Raw genomic sequence first — 16,820 nt, forward strand, 5'->3', positions numbered from 1 at the left:
TAGGCAAGTGATCTGTCTGTGTTTTTTTGTGTGCGTGTTTTTTTTTCAGTTTGCAGATAATTTTATTCTGCATAGCTTAGTACTTTAAAAATCTATTTTAAGCATTTGACAATAATCAAAATGGTTCAAAGAGGAGTGCCAGGGAAACCACTTTTTTTTTTTTAATGGGGCGACATCAATAAACCAGGATACATATATTCAAAGATAACAAGTCCAGGTTATCTTGTCATTCAGTTATGTTGCATACCCATCACCCAAAGTCAGATTGTCCTCTGTCACCTTCTATTTTGTTTTCTTTGTGCCCCTCCCCCTCCCTTTTTCCCCCTCCCCCCATAACCACCACACTCTTATCAATGTCTCTTAGTTTCACTTGTATGTCCCACCTATGTATGGAATAATGCAGTTCCTGTTTTTTTCTGATTTACTTATTTCACTTCGTATCATGTTATCAAGATCCCACCATTTTGATGTAAATGATCCGATGTCATTTCTTATGGCTGAGTAGTATTCCATAGTGTATATGTGCCACATCTTCTTTATTCAGTCATCTATTGACAGGCTTTTTGGAAACCACTTCTTGAGGACTATTGCTTTCTCTTATCCCCTTCTAGTCTATGACATATTTTTCTTGGATACTAAATATGTTCTTTGGATGTTTCATCTCTTGAAAAATTTATGTCATGCTGTAATTGTTTACATGTTTACCCTTCACCCCGGCCCGGGTCTTTCTCTAGTCGCAAGGAAAACAAAACTGTACAACTGTCCTTTACCTAAAAGTCCATCATCTGGCTGAAGTGCCTGGGGTTCCATCAGGCAGACAGTAATACTCAAGTGCAAAGTCACACCCTCTATTAAAATTATTAGTTGAAATTTGAATATAGTTAACACTACAGAACTGTACACCTAAAAATGGCTGCAATGGTAAATTTTAAATGTTTTTACCAAAAATTTTTAAAGCAGATAATGAATTGATAAATAGAAAATATCCCAATATCTTACAGAAAAAAAAAATTACATTAGTTGAAAATGATTATGATGCAGAAAAAGTATAGACACATAAAATTTTTAAAAGCTTTTAAAATATCACCACTGACCTGTGGTGATGCAGTGGATAAAGCGTCGACCTGGAAATGCTGAGGTCGCCGGTTCAAAACCCTGGGATTGCCTGGTCAAGGCACATATGGGAGTTGATGCTTCCAGTTCCTCCCCCCTTCTCTCTCTCTGGCTCTCTCTCTGGTTCTCTCTCCTCTCTCTCCCTCTCTGTCTCTCTCTCCTCTCTAAAAATGAATAAATAAAAAAAATTAAAAAAAGAACTTTAAAAGCTTTTAAAATATTAGTTTTAGAATTCATTTTAATATTCCAAACAAATTACTCTTAACTAAACACAAATAGTAGCTGAGTGATATTGTTCAAGCTCTTTAATATCTAAGGCTCAGGATTCTCATTTGTAAGTGGAAATAACAGAATAGATTTCCCAGGGCTACTAAAAGTATTCAATCAGATAAGGCAAGTGAAGGGCTTAATAAGCTCATAGAAATCACTTCATAAGTGCTGTTACTATTATTACTAGGAAGATGATGATGGAAAAGAAGTTAGTAGGGTAAATGGGTTTGAGGAATTAACACTTACTATCTCATTTAGTGCCTTCTAAATTCAGCGGAGCATGTGTGGTATAGACCAGCAGTGCTATCAATGGCCAAACATTTGTGCTGTTCTACCTACATTTTAAGATCTGAAAACAAAAGACTGACCCTACAAAGCACGCCTCAGTTCCCTGTGAGGCTCCGAACAATCATCACAAGGTCTGAGTCTTCCTGCCACCACTGCTGAAAATCATTGAGAACTGCATAGAGTGTTTCCATGTCTATTCATTCACTGTCTCTCTATTCTCAACTCCATGAGAATACGGTATCTACTGGCTCTTTTTTTTTTTAATTTATTTATTAAATTTAATGCAGTGACATTGATAAATCAGGATACATATGTTGAGAGAAAACATCTCTACATTATTTTGACATTTGATTGTGCTGTATACCTCTCCCCCAAAGTTAAATTGTCTTCTGTCACCTTCTACCTGGTTTTCTTTGTGCCCCTCCCCTCCTCCAACCCCTGTCTCCTTCTTCACCCCATCTCCCCTCCCCCCATCCCCCACCCCTGTTGCCATCACATTCTTGTTCATGTCTCTGAGTCTCATTTTTATGTCCCTTCTATGTATGGATTCATATAGTTCTTATTTTTTTTTTCTGATTTACTTATTTCACTCTATATAATGTTATCAAGGTCCATCCATGTTATTGTAAATGATCCGATGTCATCATTTCTTATGGCTGAGTAGTATTCCATAGTATATATGTACCAAAGCTTTTTAATCCACTCGTCCTCTGACGGACACTTGGGCTGTTTCCAGATCTTCGCTATTGTGAACAATGCTGCCACAAACATGGGGGTGCATTTCTCCTTTTGGAGCCGTTCTATGGTGTCCTTGGGGTATATTCCTAAAAGTGGGATAGCTGGGTCAAAAGGCAGTTCGATTTTCAGTTTTTTGAGGAATCTCCATACTGTTTTCCACAGTGGCTGCACCAGTCTGCATTCCCACCAGCAGTGCAGGAGGGTTCCCTTTTCTCCACATCCTCGCCAGCACTTATTCTGTGTTGTTTTGTTGATAAGCGCCATTCTGATTGGTGTGAGGTGATATCTCATTGTGGTTTTAATTTGCATTTCTCTAATGATTAGTGATGTTGAGCATTTTTTCATATGCCTATTGGTCATCTGTATGTCCTCTTTGAAGAAGTGTCTATTCATCTCTTTTGCCCATTTTTGGATTGGGTTGTTTGTCTTTCTGGTGTTGAGTTTTACAAGTTCTTTATAAATTTTGGTTATTAACCCCTTATCAGACGTATTGTCAAATATGTTCTCCCGTTGTGTAGTTTGTCTTTTTATTCTGTTCTTGTTGTCTTTAGCTGTGCTAAAGCTTTTTAGTTTGATATAGTCCCATTTCTTTATCCTGTCTTTTATTTCACATCCCCGTGGAGATAAATCAGCAAATATTGTATATTGCTCCGAGAGATGTCCGAGAGCTTACTGCCTATGTTTTCTTCTAAGATGCTTATGGTTTCACGGCCTACATTTAAATCTTTTATCCATTTTGAGTTTATTTTCGTGAGTGGTGTACGCTGGTGATCTAGTTTCATTTTTTTTGCAGGTAGCTGTCCAATTTTCCCAACACCATTTGTTAAAGAGGCTGTCTTTACTCCATTGTATTTCCGTACCTCCTTTGTCAAATATCAGTTGTCCATAGAACTGTGGGTTTATTTCTGGGTTCTCAGTTCTGTTCCATTGATCTATATGCCTGTTCTTATGCCAGTACCAGGCTGTTTTGAGTACAAAGGCCTTGTAGTATAAATTGATATCAGGAAGTGTGATACCTCCCACTTTATTCTTCTTTTTTAAGATTGCTGAGGCTATTTGTGTTCTCTTTTGGTTCCATATAAATTTTTGGAATATGAGTTCTATATCTTTGAAGTATGTCATTGGTATTTTAATTGGTATTGCATTGAATTTATAGATTGCTTTGGGTAATATAGACATTTTAATGATGTGTATTCTTTCTAACCATGAGCACGGTATATGCTTCCACTTGTTTGTATCTTCCTTGATTTCTTTTATCAATGCTTTGTAATTTTCAGAGTACAAGTCTTTAGTCTCCTTGGTTAAGTTTATTCCCAGGTACTTTATTTTTTTGGTTGTAATTGTGAAGGGGATTGTTTCCTTAATTTCTTTTTCTGACTGTTCATTGTTGGTGTATAAAAATGCCTCTGATTTCTGAGTATTGATTTTATATCCTGCCACTTTGCTGAATTCATTTATCAGATCCAGTAGCTTTTTGACTGAGACTTTAGGGTTTTCTATATACAATATCATATCATCTGCAAATAATTATAGTTTTACTTCTTCTTTTCCAACTTGAATGCCTTTTATTTCTTCTTCTTGTCTGATTGCTGTGGCTAGGACTTCCAGGACCATGTTAAATAAGAGTGGTGAAAGGGGGCACCCCTGCCTTGTTCCTGATCTTAAGGGTATTGCTTTTAATTTTTGCCCATTGAGTATGATGTTGGCTGTGGGTTTCTCATAGATGGCTTTTATCATGTTGAGGTATGTTCCCTGTATTCCCACTTTGCTGAGAGTTTTGATCATGAATGGGTGCTGGATTTTATCAAATGCTTTTTCTGCATCTATTGAAATTATATGATTTTTCTCCTTCTTTTTGTTTATGTGATGAATCACATTGATTGATTTACGAATATTGTACCAGCCTTGCCTCCCCAGAATAAATCCCACTTGATCATGGTGTATGATTTTTTCCATATATTGTTGGATCCGGTTTGCTAATATTTTGTTGAGGATTTTAGCATCTATATTCATCAGAGATATTGGCCTATTATTTTCTTTCTTTGTGCTGTCTTTGCCTGGTTTTGGAATCAGAATTATGCTTGCCTCATAAAAGGAGTTTGGCAGTCTTCCTACCTCTTGAATTTTTTGAAATAGTTTGAGAAGGATAAGAGTTAGTTCTTCTTTGAATATTTGGTAGTATTCCATTGTGAAGCCATCGGGCCCCAGACTTTTCTTTGTTGGGAGTTTTTTGATAACTGTTTTGATCTCATTTGTTGTAATCGGTCTGTTTAGGTTTTCTGATTCTTCCAGACTGATATTTGGAAGATTGTATGCTTCAAGGAATTTGTCCATTTCATCTAGGTTGTCTAGTTTTTTGGCATACAGTTCTTCATAGTATTTTCTTACAATATTTTGTATTTCTGTTGTGTCAGTTGTTATTTCTCCTCTCTCATTTCTAATTTTATTTATTTGAGTCCTCTCTCTCTTCTTTTTGGTGAGTCTACTTAAAGGTTCATCAATCTTGTTTACCTTTTCAAAGAACCAGCTCCTACTTTCATTGATCCTCTGTATTGTTTCTTTAGCCTCTATGTCATTTATTTCTGCTCTGATCTTTATTATTTCCTTCCTTCTACTACATTTGGGCTTTACTTGCTGTTCTTTTTCTCATTCTTTTAGATGCAGGGTTAAGTTGTTTATTTGAGCTTTTTCTAGCTTCTGAAAGTGTGCCTGTAGTGCTATGAACTTCCCTCTCAGCACTGCTTTCGCTGTGTCCCATAAATTTTGAGTTGTTGTATGCTCATTGTCATTCGTTTCTAGGAATTTTTTTATTTCTTCTTTGATCTCATTCTTAATCCATTCATTATTTAACACCCTGCTATTTAGTTTCCATGTGTTTGAGAATTTTTGAGCTTTTCTGTTGTGATTCATTTCTAGTTTCATGCCGCTGTGATTGGAGAAAGTGCTTGATATGATTTCAGTCTTCTTAAATTTGTTGACAGCACTTTTGTGCCCTAACATGTGGTCGATCCTAGAGAATGTACCATGAGCACTTGAAAAGAATGTATATTTCTGCTGCTTTAGGGTGAAAGGTTCTGAAGATATCTATTAAATCGAGTTGATCTAGTGTTTCCAATAAGTCTGCTGTTTCTTTGTTAATTTTCTTTCTTGAGGATCTATCTAGTGATGTTAGTGGGGTATTGAAATCCCCTACTATTATAGTATTGCTATTGATCTCGCCCTTTAAATCCATTAAAGTCTGCTTTATATATTTGGGTGCTCCTATATTAGGTGCATAGATATTTATAATAGTTATATCTTCCTGTTGGATTACTCCCTTTATCATTATGTAGTGGCCTTCTTTTTCTCTTACTATATCCTTTGTTTTAAAGTCCAATTTGTCTGATATAAGTATTGCTACCCCAGCTTTTTTTTCATTTCCGTTTGCATGAAATGTTTTTTTCCATCCTTTTACCTTCAATCTATGTGTGTCTTTTGTTCTAAGGTGTGTCTCTTGTAGACAACATATGTATGGGTCCTGTTTTCTTATCCACGCAGCTACCCTATGTCTTTTGATTGGATCATTTAATCCATTTACATTTAAGGTTCTTATTGATATATAGTTGTTTATTGCCATTTTCTTCTTTAAAGGTGTATTCCTTTTTTGCTATATTCTTTTCTCACTTTGATCTGTTTACAACAGGCCCCTTAACATTTCCTGCAGCATTGGTTTGGTTGTAATGAATTCCTTGAGGGTTTTTTTTTTGCCTGGGAAGCTTTTTATTTCTCCTTCGATTTTAAATGATAGCCTTGCTGGATAAAGTAGTCTTGGTTGTAGGTTCTTGTTCTGCATTACTTTGAATATTTCTTGCCATTCCCTTCTGGCCTCAAGTGTTTCTGTTGAGAAGTCAGATGTCATCCTTATGGGGGCTCCTTTGTAGGTGATAACTTTTTTTCTCTTGCAGCTTTTAATATTTTCTCTTTATCACTTAGCTTTGGTATTTTAATTATGATGTGTCTTGGTGTAGGTTTCTTTGGGTTTCTCTTTAATGGAGTCCTCTGTGCTTCTTGGACTTGTGAGAGTTTCTCTTGCATTAATTTAGGGAAGTTTTCAGCTATGATATGATTGAACAAAGTCTCTATCCCTTGTTCTTTTTCTTCTTCTTCAGGAACCCCTATGATGCGGATGTTATTTCTCTTCATGTTGTCACAGAGCTCTCTAAGGGTTTCCTCTGATTTTTGAGTCTCTTTTCTCTTTTCTTCTCTGTTTTCATGCTTTCATTCCAGTTGTCCTCTAATTCGCTGATTCGATCCTCTGCTCTATATATCCTGTTTTTAATTCCTTCCATTGTGGTCTTTATTTCTGATATTGTATTTGTCATCTCTGACTGATTCTTTTTTATACTTGCTATTTCTTTATTTAGGTGTTCATAGTGACCATCCATTGTTGTTCTAAGTTCCCTAAGCATCCTTACAATCATTATTTTGAACTCTGCATCTGGAAGTTTGATTATTTCCATATCACTCAGTTCATCTCCTGAAGGTGTCACTTGTGGTTTCATTTGGATTGCACTTTTTTGTCTTCTCATGGTGTTTTATTTGTAGAGTTGGTTGAGTCTAGGCTTGGTATTGTCTGCCTCCAGTTTTCAGTTGTGTTATTTCTAGGTCTTTGGGTTGGTATCAGCTGTTATCTGTAATCCACTTTCGGATTTGGGCAGCTTTGAAGTCTTGATTTGTTTGTTTTCTTAACAGCTGATAGTCTTGTTTATTGATCTCAGCAGGGGGCTTCCTTGAAATTGTATCCAGAAATGCGATAGGTGTAACCTGAGACTCTGAAGACCTCTTTAGCCAGCTAATCTCACTGGGTGCAGGGTGTTTTCTGAGCTTCAGTACGGGGAGGTGTATCTCAGATCTCCAGGGAGACCTGAGTTACTGCCCCTGGTCCCCACTTCTTGTTTTCAGCTGTGTCTTGTTGTGCTGATTGGAGCTGGATAGATGTCTGGAGATCTCTGATCCGGAAGCAATTCAGCTCTGTTTTGTGAAAGGTTCAGTCCCTCCCCCAGCTATGGCCTCCTCCAGCACAGATGAGTCAGCTTTTTTAGTTCATTTCCTGCATTCCTTAGCCCCTAACACTCTGTCCCTCTCCCTGTTTTTTCCACTTGGGAGATAAGCTGGTCTTTTCAACACACCTCGCTCACTGGTTGCCAGGTAAGTGGCTGTGAGCAGTAGTTTCTGCTCTTTTCCCTATGTGAGATCCTCTCTGGGCTCTCAGCCTCACCCCCCCCCTCCGTTCCTGTAAGCAGAAGAGATTCAGGTGCTCCCTACCTGGATTGTGGCTTCTTCTTTGCTCCTTGGTTTTTGAGAGCTGTTCTTGTAGTTCAGAGTTGGTTTTTCATGCTGATTTTTCCTAAATTGATTTGTATTCCAGTTTGGTGGTGAGAGCCGCCTACTCCGCTGCCATCTTCCTTCCTCCCTGTCTGTGTTTTTAAGGATGTCTTTAAATACAGTGTGCCGAAAAGTCATGGTGCACTTTTGACGGTCACAGGAAAGCAACAAAAGATGATAGAAATGTGAAATCTGCACCAAATAAAAGGAAAACTCTCCCAGTTTTATACTTATTAAGTGCAGTTCGATGTGGGCTCACGCACAGATTTTTTAGGGCTCCTTAGATAGCTATCCCATATAGCCTCTACAGACTTGTCACTGACTGATGGCTTACCAGAATGGGGTTTCTCCACCAAACTGCCAGTTTCCTTCAACTGCTTATCCCACCAAGCAATGTTATTTCTGTGTGGTGGCGCTTCCTTATAAACGCGCCGATATTCATGTTGCACTTTGGTCACGGAGTCAAATTTAGTGAGCCACAGAACACACTGAACTTTCCTCTGTACCGTCCACATCTCAACTGGCATGGCCATGGGCTGCTCTGCTGTATACATGGTGTTATATCATCATCTGCATATGCACACATGCTGCCACATCATCCTACCGAAACTGGGAGGGTTTTCTTTTTATTTGGTGCAGATTTCACATTTCTGTCGTCTTTTGTTGCTTTCCTGTGACTGGTCAAAAGTGCACCATGACTTTACAGACACATTGTAGTCAAGTGTCCAAATCTTTGAGAGAGCAGCCCTGTCATTTTACATGTGTCTTCACAGCAATGGAAATAGTGAAATACATCTAAGAAATTTTACAGACTGAGAAAAATAAAGCTAGAAACTTAAGGAAGAGCACACTGCATGATGACTGCCTCAGAGGGACCAAGAGTACTTACAAGACACCATCTCTAGATTCCTGGAAATATTTTGTATCAGGGTGGATATTCTGTATCAGGTTCTGAAGAGCCTGATGATGTTCTAGGTGATATGGCTATAGACCAGGGGTTACTCAACCTTTTATACCTACCGCCCACTTTTGTATCTCTGTTAGTGGTAAAATTTTCTAACTGCCCACCGGTTCCACAGTAATGGTGATTTATAAAGTAGGGAAGTAACTTTACTTTATAAAATTTATAAAGCAGGGTTACAGCAAGTTAAAGCATACAATAATAATTACTTACCAAGTACTTTATGTTTTAATTTCACTAAGTTTGGCAAAATAAATCTTTAAAAGCAACTTACTATAGTTAAATCTATCTTTTTATTAATACTTTGGTTGCTCTGCTACCACACACCATGAAAGCTGGAATGTCTACTAGTGGGTGGTAGGGACCAGGTTGACTACCACTGCTATAGACTGTATCAGGTTCTGAAAGGAAAAAGCTTGTGAAGTTATAATAATTTGATCTGGTTGTGACATGAACATAATATTTTTGTTACTTAGAATAATATGTACTGTTAAAATTTCCTTCTATTTTTAGACCATTTCTACCAATCTAAGACTAATGGGAAGTCTATAAAGTCACCATTAGGATACATTATGTAAATTAAGTTGTCTGCAGTATGTGGACTTTTTCTGTGTCTATGCATTTTTTTCTTGTTTATTTGTTGTTTTCAGATTTATATCCTACATATGTGTGAAATCATATGGTTTTTTACTTCTCTGTCAGAGGAAAAAGGAGGGGATAGAAGGTAAAGGGGGTCAAATACATGGTGAGAGAAGAAGATTTAACTTTAGGTAGTGAACACAATGCAGTATACATGGAGTGTATCATAAAATTATACACTTGAAACCTATATAGTTTTATTAACCAATGTCACTTTAATAAATTTAATGTAAAAACAGTTGTGCCTAATTATGAGGTATTTGTCGCAATACTTATTGTAAGGTATTTCTCCCCCGCCGAGAAAGAAGGAAGGGGCCAGAGCCACAAAGTGTGGAATAATAAAAGGCTTTATTGAGTACAGAGCTGCATCCCGCCGAATGAGGTTCCCTAGCCCGGGGACAGAGGCTAAGCAAGTCTCAAGGATTAAACCACGTGAGGGATATATAAAGGGTCCCTAGGGTGGGCAAGCTAATATGACGTGGTGAAATCTCACTGACTGGCAGATGGTCGCTTTTTTTCAAAGGGCTCCTGGGAAGTTTCTTTGGGTGCGCTTGGTTGTGGGTGGTCCTAGCCAAAGTTCCCGGGCCTTTCCCCCATTATCCACCGACCTTACACTTATACAATAGTACCTTCCTATTTCATCTCACAGATTTTCTATGTTTTGAAACAACTGGTCTGACTTTAACATCTGTGGCCTTACAAATGGCAGCACTAATATGTAGATCTGCAAAGATCTTCTGAGGACCTGGAATTACTTATTCACATGTACATACAGGGAGCAGTAAACACCTCTGAGCAAACAAGTTGTGCATTATTTATTAAATAATCTCCAGTTTTCATTTTGTGTTTTTATTGTTTAGTCTTAATTGTTTTTCAGGATTTCAGAGCCAGTCAACTAATTACAGAAAAATTATCCTAAAAAGGGAAAAGAAAACATAGAAATTGAAATACTGTCCTAGAGGTATGTTGTATATCAGGGCAGATGATAGAATCCATGAATGTGGGATATGGGAGAGTGAAGCGTGGTGCTTCAATTCCATTGATCAGAAAAGTTACAGTTAGGACAAACATTAACCATGTAGCAGGTAAACTTATGGAGAGAGAATGCCTTCTTGAAAAAGAATACAAAGGTTACCAACAAATCTGGAAGATGAATCAACAATCCAGTGTATTCATCAAGCTAATCAGGGTATAAATCATTTATTTAACCAATTCTAAATTTTGTTTCTTTTGTCACAAATAGAGAATATGTTATTAAATCAATGTGATATTAAATGAAAGCAGATTGTATCTAATAAATACCTTGAAAGGCATTTAGAGAAAATATGTATTGATTAGAAGAAAATAAGTACTAGTTTTATTTGGTGATTAAAACAATTTATAAACAACAAATAACAAAAGAACAAATGGCTTTAGACAGCTCAATGCACGGAACTTCGGAGTTCACTTTTCATGAATGCTAAAACCAATAGATCTACTTAAGAATGCAGGGAGGAATTAGAATTGAGAATAGGAAAATAGGTAAAGAGTAGCAATGCTAGAGAATTGTGCTGTGGTTAATGAAGACAAGTTAACACATGTAAGATTGTTTAGGTAAGACAGAAGAATGCATTAACATATGCATTAGTGTTACTACTTCATTAAATATAATATGACATCCCAAGAGTTAAAGTAAATTCTTTCCGACCAACAACACACATATTTTATCTAGTCTTTGAAAAGTCCTGTTTTCTCTTTTTTTCAAGTGCAGCTGAGAAATAGAGAATTTTTTGAAAGTCTTCTTTTACTTGGGTTTTCTGAATATTGAGTTTGCTGTCATCTCTCACAAAGTCTGGAAATTATAATAATGAAATGGCTTGGGTAAACAAATAAAATTTTCGTTCCAAATTATGAAAATGCTATCTTATTTGTGAGGAAAGGATTTTGTTTTAAGGAATTAAAAAGATAATGGGTGAGACTTATAAGGAAAAAGATTTCACAAAATACCAAATTGTAATTTTTCTTTATTTAAAAATTAACAAATTTCTTGTTTTTATCAAAATATGTTCTTACTATTATATAGACAATCAGAAGAGATGAGTTCAAAAAGTATAATCAACAAACTCTATTTTCTATTATCCTGTTCAGTGGTGTCCTAGTAAAGCAGTTCTTTAAAAATATTATTTTTTATTTTGTAGTGTTTTCCAATTTCTGTGGGAGAGCTCACCCAGGATAACCAATTTCTAGCTCTCAATACTGTGACAATCAACTCACAAAACTTGAAATTGTAACAATTAGGTCATATGAACTGCTCTAATCCAGCTCTAGCACCAGTGTGCATATGAATAGTTTGTTGAACATCACTTCAGAAACAACACAATACCTTCAAAAAATACAAAAATGGATAGATGTGTTGATTAATAAATAAAATTAAAATATAATTTGATAAGAAAGTATCAAATTCATTATTGCTTATTAAAAAAAGACAAATGGAGGAATTAGTAAAGTTTAGTTTACTATTCATGAAAAAAATCATATAAAATTAACATTTTAAATTAAGAAAGGATATTCTTAAAATCATTAAACTTTTCCTTTCAGTTCATTCTTCCTTATCAATGGATAAAAGTGAAGAGCACTGGTACAATGTGTCTGCATCAAGAAAACAATTGAGTTAGTGTTGTGCAGTTTTCAGTATTCTGCAAAGACTAAAATACATATCCATGTATAAACTATGAAATATATATTGTATAATGTTGGTGAATTCTCATGTAAGTCAAACACTTATATTGAAAATACACAATATAAACAGTCAAATTTGCTAACAATTATTTGTTTTACTTCCCTCAGAAATACATCAAATAATGGATTAAAAGTGAAAAGAAAGACCATAGAACAAAATAAAATGCATTTTAAAAGTTATAATGACAGAGTAATGGCGGGGTAGGAAGCGATACCATTAAATCTCCCCCAAAACTCAACAAGATCTTCAACCAGAAACAGAAAAACCTATCCTTGGAGCCTCCAGATGTTTCTCAATACACTAGAAGATGCCATTAAGGAAGAGAAAATCGAATATCATGGATACAAAAGAAAGAGAGGTAACACAGCTAGATGAGGAAAAATCTATGGAGGAAAAATTTAATATATTGGAAACCTTGGAGCTAAATGACAGCGAATTCAAGATAGAAATCTTAAAAATCCTCCGAGATATACAAGAAAACACAGAAAGGCAATTTAGGGAGCCCAGAAAACAACTCAATGAGCACAAAAAATATATGTCCAAGGAAATTGAAACTATAAAAACAAATCAAACAGAGATGAAAAAACTCAATTCATGAGCTGAAAAACGAAGTAACAAGCTTAGCTAATAGAACAGGTCAGATAGAAGAGAGGATTAGTGAAATAGAAGACAAGCAACTTGAGGCACAACAGAGAGAAGAAGAAAGAGACTCAAAAATTAAAAAAAATGAGATAGCCCTACAAGAATTATCTGACTCCATCAAAAAGAATAACATAAGAATAATAGGTATATCAGAGGGAGAAGAGAGAGAAAATGGAATGGAGAACATACTCAAACAAATAATAGATGAGAACTTCCCAAGCCTGTGGAAAGAACTAAAGCCTCAAGTTCAAGAAGCAAACAGAGGGGGAGGAGGGAGGGGGTAAAGAAGGAGAGAGGGGTTAGGGGAGGGGAGGGGCACAAAGAAAACCAGATAGAAGGTGACAGAAGACAATTTAACTTTGGGGGAGGGGTATACAGCACAATCAAATGTCAAAATAATCTAGAGATATTTTCTTTCAACATATGTACTCTGATTTATCAATGTCACTGCATTAAATTTAATAAAAAAAAAAGAAGCAAACAGAATTCCGAGTTTTATTAACCCCAACAAACCTACTCCAAGGCATATCATAATGAAATTGACACAAACCAACAGCAAAGAAAAAATTCTCAAGGCAGCCAGGGAAAAGAAGAATACAACATATAAAGGAAGGCCCATTAGATTATCATCAGATTTCTCAGCAGAAATTCTACAAGCTAGAAGAGAGTGGACCCAAATATTTAAAGTCCTGAAAGAGAGGAACTTTCAGCCACAAATACTATACCCATCAAAGCTATCCTTCAAATATGAAGGAGAAATAAAAACATTCACAGATACAGAAAAGATGAGGGAATTTATCATCACAAAACCCCCACTCCAGGAATTACTAAAGGGGGTTCTCCAATCAGATACAAAAAACAGAAAAAAACAGAGCCACAAATAAAAGCTCCAAGAAGATCACAATAAAACCAAATTTAAACTGTGACAACAACAAAAAGAAAGGGGGGGAGAAGATGGAGATTAACAGTAGCAAAGGAAGATGGAGTGCAAAAGTACTCACAAAATAGTTCACTACAATGAACAGGGTAGGAACCCTTTTCATTACTCAAAGGTAACCACCATTGAAAAAACCACTACAGAAGCACATGAGATAAAAAAAGATAGCAACAGAGGAAAGATGTATGGAATACAACCAAATAAAAACAAAAGATAGAAAAACAAAAAAGAAGGATCAAACAAGACACAAAACTAACAGAAAGCAAGATATAAAATGGCAATAGGGAACTCACAAGTGTCAATAATTACACTAAATGTAAACGGATTAAACTCACCAATAAAAAGACACAGAGTAGCAGAATGGATTAAAAAAGAAAATCCAACTGTATGCTGCCTACAGGAAACTCATCTAAGTAACAAGGATAAAAACAAATTCAAAGTGAAAGGCTGGAAAACAATACTCCAAGCAAATAACATAAAAAAAAAGCAGGTGTAGCAATACTCATATCTGATAATGCTGACTACAAGACAGGAAAAGTACTCAGAGACAAAAATGGCCATTTCATAATGGCTAGAGACACTGAATCAAGAAGACATAACAGTTCTTAATATATATGCACCAAACCAAAAAGCACCAAAATATATAAGACAGCTACTTATTGATCTTAAAACAAAAACTGACAAAAATACAATTATACTTGGAGACCTCAATACACCGCTGACGGCTCTAGATCAGTCATCCAAACAGAGAATCAACAAAGACATAGTGGCCTTAAACAAAACACTAGAGCACCTGGATATGATAGACATCTAAGGACATTTTATCCCAAAGTGACTGATTATACATTTTTCTCCAGTGTACATGGATCATTCTCAAGAATTGACCATATGTTGGGCCACAAAAACAACATCAGCAAATTCAGAAAAATCGAAGTTGTACCAAGCATATTTTCTAATCATAAAACCTTGAAACTAGAATTCAACTGCAAAAAGAGGAAAAAAATCCCCCAAAAATGTGGAAACTAAACAACATACTTTTAAAAAATGAATGGGTCAAAGAAGAAATAAGTGCAGAGATCAAAAGATATATACAGACTAATGAAAATGACAATACGACATATCAGAATCTATGGGATGCAGCAAAAGCAGTGATAAGAGGGAAGTTCATATCACTTCAGGCATATATGAACAAACAAGAGAGAGCTCAAGTGAACCACTTAACTTCCCACCTTAAGGAACTAGAAAAAGAAGAACAAAGAAAGCCCAAAACCAGCCGAAGAAAGGAGATAATAAAAATCAGAGCAGAAATAAATGAATTAGAGAACAGAAAAACTATAGAAAAAATTAATAGAACAAGGAGCTGGTTCTTTGAGAAGATCAACAAAATTGAAAAACCCTTTGCAAGACTTACCAAGGAAAAGAGAAAGAACTCATATAAACAAAATCCAAAATGAAAGAGGAGAAATCACCACGGACACTGTAGATATACAGTGAATTATTGTATAATTATTGTAGAATACAAGAATTATTTTAGAATACTATGAAAAACTTTATGCCACTAAATTCAACAACCTAGAAGAAATGGATAAATTCCTAGAACAATACAACCTTCCTAGACTGAGTCAAGAAGATGCAGAAAGCCTAAACAGGTCTCTACTAAAGACCTATTAGTAGAGAAGAAATAGAAAAAGTCATTAAAAACCTCCCCAAAAATAAAAGTCCAGGCCCTGACGGCTATACCAGCAAATTTTATCAAACATTCAAAGAAGACTTGGTTCCTATTCTACTCAAAGTCTTCCAAAAAATTGAAAAAGAAGCAATATTTCCAAAAACATTTTATGAGGCCAACATAACCCTCATACCAAAACCAGGCAAGGATGGCACAAAAAAAGAAAACTATAGACCAGTATCTCTAAAGAATACAGATGCTAAAATACTAAACAAAATACTAGCAAATCGAATACAACAACATACTAAAAAATAATACATCATGATCAAGTGGTATTCATCCCAGAATCTCAAGGATGGTTCAACATACGTAAAATGGTTAACGTAATACACCATATCAACAAAACAAAGAACAAAAACCACATGATCTTATCAATAGACACAGAAAAGGCTTTTGATAAAATACAACACAATTTTATGTTTAAGACTCTCAACAAAATGGGTATAGACGGAAAATATCTCAACATGATAAAGGCCATATATGATAAACCATCAGCTAACACTATATTAAATGGCACTAAACTGAAGGCTTTCCCCCTTAAATCAGGAACAAGACAGGGTTGTCCACTCTCTCCACTCTTATTTAATGTGGTACTAGAGGTTCTAGCCAGAGTAATCAGACAAGACAAAGAAATAAAAGGCATCCATATCGGAAAAGAAGAAGTAAAGGTATCACTTTTTGCAGATGATATGATCCTATACATCGAAAACCCCAAAGAATCCACAAAAAGACTACTAGAAACAATAAGCAAATACAGTAAGGTGGCAGGATACAAAATTAACATACAGAAGTCAATAGCCTTTCTATATGCCAACAATGAAAGAATTGAGAACGAACTCAAAAGAATAACCCCCTTCACAACTGCAACAAAAAAAATAAAATACTTAGGAATAAACATAACAAAGAATGTAAAGGACTTATATAATGAAAACTATAAACCATTGTTAAGGGAAATTGAAAAAGATATAATGAGATGGAAGAATATACCTTGTTCTTGGCTAGGAAGAATAAATATAATCAAGATGGCTATATTACTCAAAGCAATATACAAATTTAATGCAATTCCCATCAAACTTCCAATAACATTTTTTAAAGAAATAGAGCAAAAAATCATCAGATGTATATGGAACTATAAAAAACCCCGAATAGCCAAAGCAATCCTAAAGAAAATGAATGAAGCTGGTGGCATTACAATGCCTGACTTCAAACTCTATTATAGGGCCACGACAATCAAAACAGCATGGTATTGGCAGAAAAATAGACACTCAGACCAATGGAACAGAATAGAAAGTCCAGAAATAAAACCACATATATATAGTCAAATAATTTTTGATAAAGGGGCCAACAACACACAATGGAGAAAAGAAAACCTCTTCAATAAATGGTGCTGGGAAAACTGGAAAGCCACATGCAAGAGAAT

The sequence above is a fragment of the Saccopteryx bilineata genome, chromosome 3 (assembly GCF_036850765.1).
Source record: "Saccopteryx bilineata isolate mSacBil1 chromosome 3, mSacBil1_pri_phased_curated, whole genome shotgun sequence".
In the NCBI taxonomy this organism is placed as follows: Eukaryota; Metazoa; Chordata; class Mammalia; order Chiroptera; family Emballonuridae; genus Saccopteryx; species Saccopteryx bilineata.